The sequence below is a fragment of the Thermobia domestica genome, chromosome 1 (assembly GCF_964235325.1).
Source record: "Thermobia domestica chromosome 1, izTheDome1.hap1.1, whole genome shotgun sequence".
Lineage (NCBI taxonomy): Eukaryota > Metazoa > Arthropoda > Insecta > Zygentoma > Lepismatidae > Thermobia > Thermobia domestica.
In genome coordinates this window covers 213,985,844-214,001,095 of record NC_137454.1, presented here as the reverse complement: position 1 = coordinate 214,001,095, position 15,252 = coordinate 213,985,844, and the positions used below count along the sequence as shown (strand labels likewise).

Below are 15,252 nucleotides of genomic sequence, written 5' to 3'. Positions count from 1 at the left end.
TTTACTTAATGTGTGAGAAACAGTCAAAGCGAAAACTATTCTGTATTTATCATAAAAATACAGGATTCTACGATACTAATCTACTTTCCTATTTATTAGCTCTGTACCATGTTTTATTTCGAAAGGATATAATGCTTTATTATCGTTTTAGTTTTCTGAGTTTAACTGACACTTTATAACATGTTTCCTCCAACTCTACTGTTGGGTTGGATCTCTAAACAGATTAAATTCACCTAATTCGGATCCCATTTTAAATACACGATATTTCATTTCTTATGCTACTTTATAACATTGTATACTATGTATTTTGATTTTCTTCTTCCGCTTAACGATATGAATAATTCCAAATGTTCGAATGCTTTTCTGTTTGCAGTAGAACAAGATTTTGCTAATTTTAGATATGATCGACGAGAAAACAAATTATGCAGGATACAAAGAAGGAAATCAAATTTAAAGCTTGGAATACAATGTCCACTACGATTAAACATTTACACATTAATATGCTTTTCGTTTGGAATTAATCGTTTAGTATTGTTATCTACATGACATAGAAATTCCTTTTTCATTAAACTGCGGAAAACCTGTATCAAAAATTACGCTGTATTTCAATTTTCGAGATCGGTCTCGTCTTGAGCAAGTCTCGATATGCTAAATCTCGGTCTCGTCTCGACTTATAAACATCCGTCTGGATCTCAGTCTCGGTACCATCCCTATAAACATCTGCTTTGCTAAAATCAACGAAGGACGATGAATCCTAATCCTAGGGCAGAAAGGATGGGTCCGAGTAACGCAAAATATGTGACAACTTTCTAGTAAAAGTTCACAAATGTAACTCCAGTTGTAAGGGCAATTCCGTGATTGTTGGGTATACGGCTAAAAAGTGGTTTAAGAATTTTGTTTCTTAAAATACAAGAAAGCTAACATATACTCCAAGTCACTCAGATCGAATCTAATTATTTCATAAATATCCATTGATGAGAGAAAATAATGAAAAATTACAGTGAAAAATCACAAGTACGCTTCAGCAAGTATAATTAAACACTTTGAGTTCTTATAATAAACAGATTTTACTTTCGAGAAGCTCAGAAATAAGATTTTTAACTACATATTTTAACCGTACATACATTTTACAATATTCAACAGTGAAGTTTCGTATTGCGTGGAGATTTACTACCGACGGGCTACTTTGAACCTTATTTTGAGAAATGCAATTCGGTGGTTGCATTTCAGAGGTCATTTTAAACATTTATTTGGAAGTAATCAACATCTGATAAATATGAAGACACAATAAAAAGATTTTGCGACACTACTCCGACTGGTTTCTTTCTGTGAGAGTATATAAGGAATCTGATCTATGAGACAACCTGACTTAAAAAACAGGATAGTTGTTGTGAATGTTGTGTGTGCATCCAGTACGTGGGAAAAGCTGATAAAATTAATTAAGTGGAAAACTCGACTAACAACTGAATTTGTCCCGTAAAACAAATTGTTCATAATTTGCAGGGAATGTGAGGTCTGTTTAGGTGTTGTAAAATCTTGAAGATTTAGTATTCAATCTCACTTATCTACACTGCAGATTCGAAAATTACACTGACACAAATTTAAAACACTGACATTCTTTTGTGTGCGTCTTGAAACTAAAACATTGAGTTGTTTTCTGAAAAGAGATTGTTCAATTGTGGAATATTCACAAATGAGTATACACGCTCAAGTAAGTACTTTCGTACTAATACTCTTAAATACCCGTTTGGTACTAGTAATGTGCCAATAATTGTTTTTCCAGTAGGTCTCATATCCTTCCATCCTTATTGGAAAGGAGGATTATATCATCGAAGTCATTTTTGTGCTTTAGTAGTTTCAGAATCTACGAAAAGATAATTTTCCGGGTTTTGCATGTATTTTTTTAATTGTCAGGTGGATTTTATTGAGCCCATTTAGGTATTCTTACGCTTTCAAATACTTAAAGGCAACCCTAGTCAATCGATTAGCCAGATATTCTTTGTTGGTCATTGAAATAGTTTTACGTTTCCAAAGAAATAAATCTATTAACATGTTATGTTATCATCTGTTGCGGACTTATCCTGTTCAGTTTACATACTTGTCAGTGGCGGATCTTGAGAGAATTCATATCGGTAACAAATTAAAATCTTATCGCTAAAAGTCAAGGGAATAAAAATATGTACTAACTCTTGTATTCAAAAATTAGTACATATTTCTCTTTCAATAGTTTCTACCTTTTTTATTACTTTTTTCTCAGATATGACTTCCCTCAAGGCCTAGGGATTTTTTACCCTAGGCCTGTCTCTAACGAAATAGTTACAACCCATGTCTCATGCTGAAATTTACTAATATTTAATGTGTATGAACTTCTTTCTCTTATAACAACTTCTTTCAGCTTCAATAAATTTTACCGATTTTAGTACGTCTTAAAGTAAAATATTCACGTAAAGTTACGGAATCTTTTCTAAGGAATTAAATCTCCAACATTCTAACACTTGAAAATGTTTAGTTTATGAAACATTCACCTTCTAATAAACACGCCCCCCCCCCCCAAAAAAAAGTTATTAATTTATTTTAGCACAATTTATTTATCTAGAATACAAACACTGCTACTTGTAGAGCTACAAAAATTGAAATTATAAACTCACCCATTTCTGGATGTAATATCGGAATCCAACTCATGATTGAACAACACGAAAACACCACCGCTAATATGCTTATTAACATGAGAGCGAGATCCACATAAACAAATCACTGAGCTTTGAACATTATTCAACAATGTTCGATCACTGGGGAAAAAACTGGTGTTATTATGTGGGGAGTGGACAAATTCTCTTAAAGGTGGGAGTTCTTGAAACTCCAGAGCTTCGGTGATGGAATAACACCCTAGTGATTCAGAAGTAAATGGTAGAATAACGTGGGGATCTTCATCGGTCTTCACCCTCTTTGACTTCTCCGATGAGCTAAATGAAAACACAATGTCAGGCACTGAAGTGGGTCTTGAGAACATAATTCTCCACCAGCAGATCCTCTTTTCTTATTTGATCTTTCAATCAACCTTAACAGATTTCCCTATCCTTTAGTTGCGAAGACAACAAACGGAATGATTCACAAACCGTTAACTCTATTACTTCTAATTAAAAGCCTTTCTTTAATGTTAAATGAAGCAAAAAATGATCCTCAAAAACACTAATCATTATCACGTGCTTCCATGGACCGATAATCTCCCTTTGAAGTTAAGAACACACGTCGAAGATTTTTTTTTCTTTCTTCAATTATTCATTTCAGAATGATGGCAAGGTCTTCAACTCGCTAAAATAAAGTAAGCATTAAAGGTTCCGTTTTATTTTCCACGTTATGTTTTTCGAAAGTGCCAGATAAAATGTCAATATGTCGAACGAGCAATAATTTATGACAATTCAACTTGCAAGTCAATGTCTGAGGTACTCAATAATTGGTAAGAACCCTGAATTATATAAAGTTGTAGATTTATAAAACTATAATAAGTTCGCAGAGAATATCATTTTAACAGCAATGAACAATACGATTGAAATTAATGTTGTTAATCCTAACAATAACCGAAATTATTTTGGTTCCGGTACCAGAACCTAAATAAAAGTTTTAATTTGGCGCGGTTTCGGCAATTGTGTTTTCTTGTTCTGCCTACTCTTAGCAAAAATGGATATTTAATAGTAATTATTTTTCCGGCAATTTAAGGGTCTCTTGATTTTCGCTGATCATTTTAGCGAGCCTAAAACTTCCAATCAAGGGGCACTATTTGTTTACTAAGAGAACATTTACGCGATATCTTCTGATCCTCAACTACCTCACCAATGATTGTTCGCTGTATATTAAGCTTCAGTGTTATGATAATTGTGGTTTTCTGTATAAAATATGAATAAATCTAACATATTTATGAAAATAATTATAAGTAAGGTAATGTATATAGAAAAACCGCGTTAGATAGTATAGTAGATTAAACAATATAGTTTCATTATTATTATTTTATAATAATTATAATAAATATAATTATTATAAATATATTATTATAGCTATAATAATATAATTATTATAGCTTTATAATACTACCTGCAATGCTTAGCTGCTTTGGAAGATACTTTATTTGGTTTTCTGTTCATACTGAGCGAATTTACCAAGTATTAACAGTACACTACCTAAACTACTTTTCTCCTGAATAGGAAAAAATATTTTTAATAAAATGCAATAACTTGCAATAATATTTCATACGTTCGGAAGTCCGAGAATTTTTGGAGGCCTCATCTTTCTAGTAGCGAGCATGCAACTAAGTAACCAGTAACGTACTTGAGGACATATACTTATCTCTGCGAAAACGTGGATAAAACTGGAAAATTTAAGCACAAGAAAAATGGACTAATCTATATTTAAAAAAAAAAAAAAAAAAAACCTTTTAATATTTGGAAGATTGTTACGTATCTACGTATAAGAGTTGAAATATTACGAATAATAAGACTTAACAAACTACATTGCGTATTACACTATGAACGTTGAATAAATATTCTTTTACTTTATAGTTAATCTACCGGTCTCCGCCCGGTGCTTAAAAAATTATTAGTAGAAGAAGAGTAAGGTGCGGGAGAAAAACATACTTCCCAATAGTTACATTACTGTCGAAATTTGATGAGTAGTTTCGGACATTACTTCGAATAAACATTATGTTTATTCTGTAAGAGTAAGAACTTCTAAAATAACATGAAACAAATAGGTAAGCATTTTCGTATTAACTACTCAAGTTTCAAATTTTGTTCACTAATTCGTGGTTCAATAATGACAAATTTATATATTCGTATATCCTTCTAACGTACTTTACATCAAATACATCGATTAGAGGAGAGGCCATGCTCCCAGTCAATCACATATCATAATTTATTTACTTTTTCGCAGTGCAAATCGAACTAACCAGTTTCTGACCAATGGAAAAAAAAATAATTCTATGATCCCTAGTTTAAAAATGTAATTAATGCGACGGTCACTACGGAAGTTTTGAGATACGCATTGTTGTGGCACAGTATTTGAATTACAACAATTGCGTTCGGTAGTGGTATCCAGAGCGAAGAAGCGAAGCGAGTTTCAACTCGCCTCGCTTATCGGCATGGCTGTATCGCCTTCACTTTTTTGTTGATGAGCAGTATTCGGCTGTCTAGAATGGAGCTCGAAAGAGAACATTTTCGGCCAAAGATGCTTTACGATTTCAAAAGTGGTTTGAACAAGACACAAAGCCTTGACCGTTTGCAGGGGGCATTTGGGGACCTTGCTCCTTCCCGTGCTACAATTTTTCGGTGGTTTGGTGAATTCAGAAGAGGCCGGACATCTCTTAAAGATGAAGAGAGAGCTGGACGTCCAGCAACAGCTGTGTCAGATGAAAACATTGCCCCTGTGGAACAGATGATTCGAGAAAATCCTCGAACAACTTTCAAGGACATTGAATCTACAGTGAACATTGGATCGACAGCAGTAACAAAAATTCTTCATGATCATCTTCGGCTCTGGAAGGTTTCATCTCGTTGGGTGCCTCACACTTTGACTGAACAGCACAAGCGCATGCGTGTGGAATGGTGTGAAGAAATGCTTGCAAGATTTGATGAAGGCAATTCTCGACGCGTCTCTGACATTGTTACTGGTGATGAGATTTGGATTTATCAATCTGACCCTGAAAATAAACGCCAGTCTATAGTTTGGATTTTTCCAGACGAAAATCCACCCACGAAAGTGAAGCGACCGCGAAGTGTGGGGAAGAAGATGGTCGCAACTTTCTTCTCCAAATCTGGCCATGTTGCAACTGTTCCACTTGAACAACAAAGGACTGTTACTGCTCAGTGGTACACCACTGTTTGCCTAACAAAAGTGTTCCAGAAGCTTCGGGAACGGCGTCCAAGAACTGGATTGCGTGGGATCCTGCTTCATCACGACAACGCGTCCGCACACACGGCCAACATTACAATTCAGTTTTTAGAATCTACGGAGGTCAAACTTATGACTCATCCGTCATATAGCCCTGACCTGGCCCCGTGTGATTTTTTCTGTTTCCCAGGATCAAAGATCGCATGCGTGGGAAGAGGTTTTGCAGCCCTGAAGAAGCTGTAGTGGCTTACGAGAATGAACTTTCAACACTTGAAGAAAAAAGACTGGCAACACTGCTTCCAAAAGTGGTTTTCGAGGATGCAAAAGTGTGTACAGTGTAATGGTGAATACTTTGAGAAAATGTAAGTGTTAAATTGATTTTAAGTATGTAAGTTATTTTACATTTCAAAACTTTCGTAGTGACCCTCGTATTGCATGATATGATACACAAAATGATATATGAAAATCAAGGAGTGAACAAGTGCAGCAATTCAGGGAAAATAATTATTATTAAATTTCTCTGAAATATAAATATATCTCCCTTTTAGCGCAGATTAAGCAGAACCGAACCGAACCGAACACAACCGAAATATATTTTGATGTGGAGATAGTGTTCATAGAACAGAAAACCATAAGTTATGTTTCAAGAAAAGAAACAAAATACATTTATCATATTGGTTTTCTTCACGAAACTATAAAACAAAGTCACATTAAATTATTTTCTAAACGGTTTGACTCAAATAGGTTCCTCAGCATTTTTTTCTCAAATTGTTAATGGTAATCTCAGCTAGTGCAGTAATATTCTTCGAGTATATGTTGAATATTAGGATCAAATATTCGGAGTTGATCTATCTGGACATTTAAAGAATATTCAGCAAATGTGGAAAAGTAATATTCAGCCAGAATTGAGTTGACCGTTATCGTCAACCAAAGGTCAAGATAGTTTTGGATATTAACTACGAATATTACCTATTCACCCTCTGGCTCTTGAAATTTTTTTCCTCTTGTCGATTTCTACTTTTCTCAAAGTGCGATATCACATATAAAATGGTATTATTACATGTTATCTAGATTTCACGTCAGAAGGGTCCGAACAAAGGGGAGAAGACAAAGCCCTGGGAAAACGGCCCTAAATCAAAAGGCCCGTGTCAATATGGTTCCCTATCAAAAACGGCCAGAGTCGAAACGGCTCAGCGTCAGAAAGACGCAAGTCAAACGATTTTTCGTCAAAAGAGCCTGGTCGAAAAGGTTCTAAGTGACAAAAGGACATAGGCCCCGCGTGAAAAAAAGGCTGAAACCAAAGTACCAAAAGAGATTTTTTTACAAAAAAAAAAGAAAAAAAAGAAAAAAAGAAAAAGAAAAGAAAAAAGAAAGATGTCTTCCGCGTAACTCAGCTAATGGATGAAAGAATAAATCGCCTATGCTCTTCAGTATATTTAGTTTTATTTCACTCTATAGCAGTGTTTCTCAAAGTGTGGGTCGCGACCCGTTGGTGAGCCGTGGGCCGTTTCTTTAGTGGGTCGCAAGAAGTTTTTCCTTTTAATTGTGAAAATCTTATTTTGATGCAGAAACATATGTTGTAAAGTAAGCGCCATTCAGGAAATGAAAACTGAAAGCGTTTGTTAATGGGGTGAAGAGTAAGTGGTTACTCAGAACCTTGCCCTGCTGTACAGTCAGTACAGATGCTGGGTTAAGATGGAAAGAGAATGGCTGAGTCAAAATTTGTCACGGGGTAGGGCATTGCGTTGAAAATAGTGTTAGCTCTGTGTTACTTTTATATGAAAAAAATAATAGAAATATGATTTACAAAATTTAATTGGTTTGAAATACTACCATAAAAGTAGGTGGGTTACAAAGTACCTTTTAATATTTAATGTGGGTCGCGGTAACAAAAAGTTTGAGATCCACTGCTCTATAGAAATGGTCTGAACGACCGAAGTTTAACAGATTTTACCAGAAGACAGTCGGAAGATGCAGTAAATTTTATCAATACGTATTCACTGCATATTATAAGTTACCTCACAAGTAAAGGGTGCAAATGGATGAATCGAGTTGCAGGATGAGACATAGTGCGCCTGAGCGCCATAAGAAACGGAGGGGGAGAAGAGCTATGCTATGTTATAAAAATACATCAAATAAACAGTTGAACCGTAAAAACAGTGAAGGATAGACAATGCAAACGGTGATAATTTCTCATATTGGCAAAAGAAGAATGGGCAGAGATCACGAACCTCCGCCGCCATATTCAAATCCGCCATTTTGAAATCTATGTTATTTCTTGAAATTGGAAGGTAGTCAAGCAGCACGTGTTGAGACTGTTTTGATCAGGAAAACAATGCTGTTATCCATTTTGTGATATCACTAACCGTTGATGAATTATGACCTGTTTTATCTTTGCAGATTCCAGTGGCTGGCCAATGATGCTTCATCCTGATGTGTGAAAATCCCAGATTGCGTGTGGTGGCTGCGGAGTTTAATGCGCTACACCCCGAAAGGGACCCCATATCACACAAAGGTGGGGCCAAACTCATCAGTAGATCCCGGGAGACGGGTTCTGTGGACAACAGACATCGTAGTGGTCGTTCGAAAACGTCTAAAGATAAGGAAACCACAGTCGCTATCCTCGCATCTTTCAGCAAAAGACCCCACCGTAGCACACAGCGTTTATCCCAGGAATGTGGAGTTAGTCGAACATCCATTTGGAGGATACTTTCCACTAACAAGTGGCACCCATACAAACTCCAGCTTCACCAGCCTCTTAACAGAGGACGATTCAGACCATCGAGTGCAGTTTACAGAATGGGCAACAGCACAACTAGCAACCAATCCAGGTTTCCCCTTGACCGTGCTGTTCTCCAACGAGGCGTCGTCGTCCACGGAGAAGTAAACAAACCAAATCACTGCTACTGGAGTGACAATAACCCTCATTAGAGTGATACATCAGGGATAGTTTGTGGTCAGCAGGTTATGATATAGTGTAGTATTTTTGGTACGAAGGTCATCGGCCCACTCTTCATCTACGGCACTCTGAAAGCCAACTAATACCTACGGCTGTTGGACGAGGATATCATGCCGTCAGTGTTGTCGGAGGACGGTTCATATCCAACGTTTTTCCAGCAGGATGGAGCAACTCCCCATTACAAACTTGGCGTGCAGGGAGTACCTGGATCAACAGTTCTCTGGGAGGAGGAACGGGCGTCGGGAACCGGTAGAGTGGCCACCATACTCTCCGGATCTCGACTTTTACTTGTGGGGCCACCTTCAGTCCACAGTATACTTCGTCAAGATCCGGAATTTACCACATCTCGTTCAGCAGATTGAGGATGCATGTGCTTCTGTGCGTACAAAGACATTGCTAGCCGTGCATGGGGAATGAAACAGGCGTGTAACACACACCATTGTTGCACAGGGTGGTCATTTTGAGCACATGTGATGGTATCCAAAGGGATAAAATGGTTCATAATTCATCAACGGTTAGCGATATGACAAAATGAACAGCAGCATTGCTTTCTTCATCAAAATAGTCTTAACACATGTGCTGCTTGACTACCTTTCTATTTCAAGAAATAACAATTTCAAAATGGCGGATTTGAAGATGGCGGATCATTGTTTGCATTTGTATCTTTCTGATGTATTTCTATAACACAGTACAGCCCTTCTCCCACCAACTTTGACCCCTGTCCCTCTGTTTGTTATGGCGCTCAGCCGCTATAACTTTGCACATACACCCATTTTCACATTCTCTATCAGGCACACTATGTCTTATCCGGCGTCAGGGAAGAATTCAGGGGGTAGCCCGGGGGGAATCTCCCCCCCGAAGAAATTCCCAAAATTTCAGTCACAAAATGTAGAAATTATTTCACCCAATTATTTGCTTTTCTTTCCGTGCACGTGCAGACGAAATCCGATCTCTTAATATACATATAAATGACGCAGACCCATTCTATATATATATATTAAGCATGTAACATCTAAGATAGAATACCAAATAGTCCATAAAACCTGTATTTCTTAACGCTATGACCGAGTTTGGCAGAACATTAAATTGTCAATTGTTGAAGAAAGGTTTGTATTTTAGCAGGTACTATACTCTCGCCCTATGTTATATATTAGTAGGTAGCACTAGCACAGATTGAGATAGGAAAGGATCAGTTCTTGAAAATGTATAGTTGATGCATTGTTTGAAATAAAGCGCCTAAATCCCATTTCTCGCATCGGAAGTAACAGATATAAATGTGTTTTATGATTGTTAAAGTAAACACACCTTTCATTAACTAAAACTAAGTCAGTTAAAGGGTGAGATTCAAAGGGCGTTATTTAGAGGGATCAGAGAGGAACAGTTATCCCTCCTGGATTAGAGATTTATATCATCATCATAGGTATTCTGCCTTTATTGGCAGGTCACTTGCCGCAGCTGAGAAGCTTCCATGCTCCACGGTCCTCCGCTATCTTCTTCGTCTTCGCGTATGATCTTTCTGTTTTTATATCATCCATTAATTGTAGTCTCCTTCGTCCCCTCCCTCTCTTTCCCGCCACCATACCCTCTAGAACGTTCCTCATGATACAATCTCTTCTTAGGCAATGTCCCAACCAGTTTCTCTTCCTCTTCCTAATAATATCTAAAAGTGTTGTTTTCTCACCCACCCTTTCTAACACTCATTCGTTTTCCGCTCGACCCAATTAATTCTTTCCATTCTTCTCCACACCCACATTTCGAAGGCTTCCAGTCGATTTTCATCACCTTTACGTAATGTCCTCGATTCCGCCCCATACAGTACAACACTCCACACGAAGCATTTTATGAGTCTTTTTCTCAACTCCTTATTCAAGGTCCCACAAAAAAGACTTTTCTTTCTCCTAAAGGCTTATTTTGCCATTCCTATCCTTGCTTTTATTTCACGTTCGCACTTCATGTTATTACTAAGAATACTACCAAGATATCGAAAACTATTCACTTGTTCTAATTTCTTCCCTCCTACTTTTATATTTGACACAGACCCCTTCGTTCCAATCACCATGGCTTTTGTCTTTCTAACATTTATTTTCATCCCATATTCTTCAAAGCCCTTTCTCATTTTTTCTAACATTTTATTGATTTTCTTTTCAGATTCTGCAACAAGCGCCATATGGTCTGCAATTCTTATGCATCTAATCATTCTACCTCCTACCGAAATGCCATCATCATCATATAGGCTCTTTTTCACTATCTCTTCTAGATAGATATTAAATAGTGTTGGCGAGAGGCAGCATCCTTGTCGAACTCCCCTTACAATTGCACTTTCTTCCGTCAGTTCTTCCCCTATCCTAACACTTACTTGTTGGTTCATGTATAAGTTTCTTATGAGTCTTCTAGAGATTTATATAGAATTTATCAATATTATAGTAGCATATAAGTGAAAGATTGCTATTGAAGGTGACGAAGATCCTGCTCAGTGCCGTGCCATAGAAGGGGGGGGGGGCAAGCAGGGTGACGCACCGGTCGCCGAAGTAGGGGGCGCAAAATTGGGGAGGGAAAAAGAAACGAAAAAAAAGGAAAGAAAAAGAGGAATGAAACACATGTGCACATATGGGCATACGCACATATATAAAATGAAAGGAAAAAGTAATAAAAAGTGCTCAAAATCAAGTAAAAGCAGGGTTTACTTTTTAAAATTTTCTCACATTTCGCGGCTGGTCTGTCGACCTCACTCATATATACGGCGGTGCCCTCTTATACTCTCGCCCCAAGCGCTGATTTTCCACGACACGGCACTAATCCTACTGAAGATTTTGTAAACTGAACTATTGATGTATATGCAGTGAAGAAACCAAGGTTAATATGCTTGATTTAGAATCAGAAGTGTGAGAAAGAATGATAACTTTTTGTTAAGATATTCCTATGTATGTTTGTTTTTAGGTCAAAAAATATTTGAGTTAATTAAAAACTTCTACATTAGTAACAAACAGTAACTACTGAATACAGGAAATAATAACAAAAATAGCTACTGTAAATAACAGTTAAAGTTTAGTCTAAAATATTTTTGCCAGTTTTTATTTAATGTTTTAGATAAAATTAAACGATTGTTTTTTTTTTAAAAAAAAAATTATAATCTCACATTGAATATTTATCAGCAATTAGTCTTAATATTAAGGAGGAGGTGCATGTGAATGGAATTGATAAATATCCTGCTTTCTTGCAAAAATACACAAAAACAACAATGCCCCCCGAGGAGTTCACATTCCCCCCGGGTGAAAATGTCTGAATTCAACACTGTCCAGCGTCTCGATTAATCCAATTTGACCCTTTACTTGTCAGAGATGGCGTGTTATAGAATAAACCAGGGGAAACTATATTAGCTGATAATTCCTTAAATAGATGAGAGGAACAATTTTTCCTACTTAAAAATTATAGAAAATGGATTTTAAAATATTTTGTCAGTGCAGAGGGAGAGTTTATATAAATCAGTGGCGTGCAGTACTATTTCCAATCGGGGAACAGGTCATGAATAGTAATACACCTTTAGCATTGTCAAACACAAGGCAATATTAGCATACGTTTAACAAAACCATCATATTCATAAGTTTCCTCGAAGTTCTCCCGTTTCCTTCCACATTATCATTTCAGGAATTCTTTCATAATCATCTGGCTTCTTTAGCCTGAATGACTCAACCAGGAACGTTAAAACTTTCGTTTAATTTTTGCACATGCTCATGCTGCTGATCGTCTTCGAATAACATCTGTGAATCATGGGAATAATTTTTCACTTGTAACATTTTTCAAAGTTGCTATGCCTGTTATTTTCTGAAGTAATATTGCAACAAAGGAGAAGTGAAATTTGCAACAATTCCTCTGCTACAGAGCTGTTTACGTCATTTTTGAATTCTATTGGAAGTTCTCGCAAACATATTTGTGTTTCAACAAATGGTCTGCAACTTTCTAATCATATCTTAAATCAAATTCAGCAGTTCAATCTAGTTGATCTTCTTCATTGATTTGCTGTTGATGTTGGCTGCCTGCCCTCTATGTGTTGTGTGTTCCAATCCCTGCTTTGTTAAAGAAAATCTCGGGCACTAATCAGACATTTTCTTTTTCTTTTCGTTTTTAAGATTAATTATTTTTTATCAATGTCTTATAGCAATGTTGGTAATCTACGTGATCGTCAATCCATATGCAATCGAATGTCTTTTCTCAGTACTTGGCTGGAGATGGGTTTGGGATTATTGACGACTCACTACTACATAAAAAATGATCATGGAATTCTGAGACATTACAAACACTTTTTTAAGTAACGAAATACATATGACTAACGTGGCAATTTATCACTCGATGAACACAAAGTTAATATGGTGACTACTTACAAGGAGAAAGTAGACTTTGGTAAATGAATTTTGGGGCCATTTTTTGGAAGGTGATAGCGCACATTTAAACTGTTCAATATTACAAACTGGGAGGACGCAATGACCTTATATAGCGGAAAAAGCGTCTTAAAGTTTTCGACTCGCCTCATATATCGTACGATGCGCAAAGTTACCAAGTGACGGCATGGCAGAGTCAGTAGCGTCTGTGACTCATGTACAAAGGTTCGCGGGCTCCATCTCTACTGGAGTCAACTTTTTTTTTTTTTTTTTGCTTCAACCAATAAAGTAGGCATTTGTAGCTAGAAGTAAAATGTTAGTTTACCATATGTATATAATGAATTAAAATAATAGAAATGTTCAAATTAGTTGTAAAATCTTTCAATGTTTCCTGTTAACTAGCAATAAAATGTAATTATTTCGTAAATATATTGATATCAGATATAGGCAAGAAGCGTCAAGAACATTTTTTATATAACGACTGTGGTAACCATAATAGAACTCGTGATATCAATATATTTACGAAATAGATTACATTTTGTTGTAAACAGGGAACATTGAAAGATTTTACAACTGATTTGAATATTTCTATTGTTTTAATTCATTATAAACATATGGTGAATTGATATTTTACTTGTAGCTACAATTGGCTACTCTATTGGTTGAAGCAAAAATAAAGTCTACTCCAGCGGGAATTGAAGCCGGGACCATTTGAACGAGTCACAGACGCTACTGACTGTGCAACGCCGTCACTTGATAACTTTGTGCATCGTACGATATATGCGGCGAGTCGGAAACTTTAAGACGCTTTTTCTCCGCTATATTAGGCCATTGCGCTCTCCCAGTTTGTGATATTAACATTTAAAACATACATTATCACCTTGCAAGAAATGGACCTAAAGTTCATTTACCAAAATCTGCTTTCTCCTTGTTAGACAATGCCTATTTCAAAGTTACATTTTCCTTTTAATTCTGTACGATGAGGGGTAAGTCTACTATTTCAAATAACTGTACATTATCATGAAATTAAGTGAATCAAAAGGACAAAATTTCACTTGATCTATCATACACTGGCTAATTCATTTCCGCGTAAGACGAAATTTTCGAATTTATGATTCTGGAACAGGTACCACTCACCTGTTTCGTTGTCGTATTATTTGCACAGGTTTAGTAGCAATATGGAAACCTAAGCCTTCCCGATTTTTATCAAAATAGTGCTACAATACACAAAAGGATGAACAAATTCCTTATTTCTTAGCAAATTAAAAATTACATAAACTGAACTGTATGATGCACTAAATTCCATTTTGCCAATACACTGGCAAGAACAGGCCAAACGCACAGCTTCCTCTGCTTCGTCGCTATATTCGTGTCTGCTCGGTTTCATTTGGAAGAAAACATTTCATTTGGAAGAAAACATCTCTCTTACCAACTGAATGTTAATCTGAATGGCGTTGTACTCTGCTGAGCAGACATAAGGTTTTCTTGCAGTAATACAGTGAATGGACTTTCCTCTTATAGAAAATACAGGTTTTAGAATAATTTAAATCTTACTTAGAGACGCACAAAGAGAGTGGGGGAGGACAGACCGTTCCGTCTGTTCTATGGAGGAATCGCCGCTAATATACATTAGGGTGGTCCTTACATTTCGTCTTCTGAGTTTTATTATGTCTCACTCCCTACAATGGTTCCAAATCGGACCTAAGTAACCTACGAGAAAAATTAGTTTAATTGGTACCCCAAACAATTTAAGTTTTGAATGTATTTACAGTATACAATCCGAGGAAAAGACAACTTGTAAATCTGGAATGGCTAGAAGGAATACGAGTAATGGAGGTAGAACCGCATCCATTCTTGTATAGTACTATCATGGCTGCCATCTTGAAGACAGTTAACTAGATTTCGAAAAATTGGCCGCGGTGGCTCAAGTCTCTGGTTCGCGCTACGTGGGCGTTATGGTGGAGAAACACTGTATGCATAGGCTTTTTGGAAGTTCTCCCGTTTCTTTCAACTTTTTCATATCATCATTTCGTTTAT

The 15,252-nt window shown here is 36.6% G+C and overlaps 1 protein-coding gene across 3 annotated transcripts in view; it reads right to left on the bottom strand.

The window, feature by feature from the left end:
- LOC145693608 (phosphatidylcholine:ceramide cholinephosphotransferase 2-like) overlaps positions 1-15,252 on the bottom strand; it is a 391,824-nt gene that overhangs the window by 247,122 nt on the left and 129,450 nt on the right. The window lies entirely within an intron of this gene.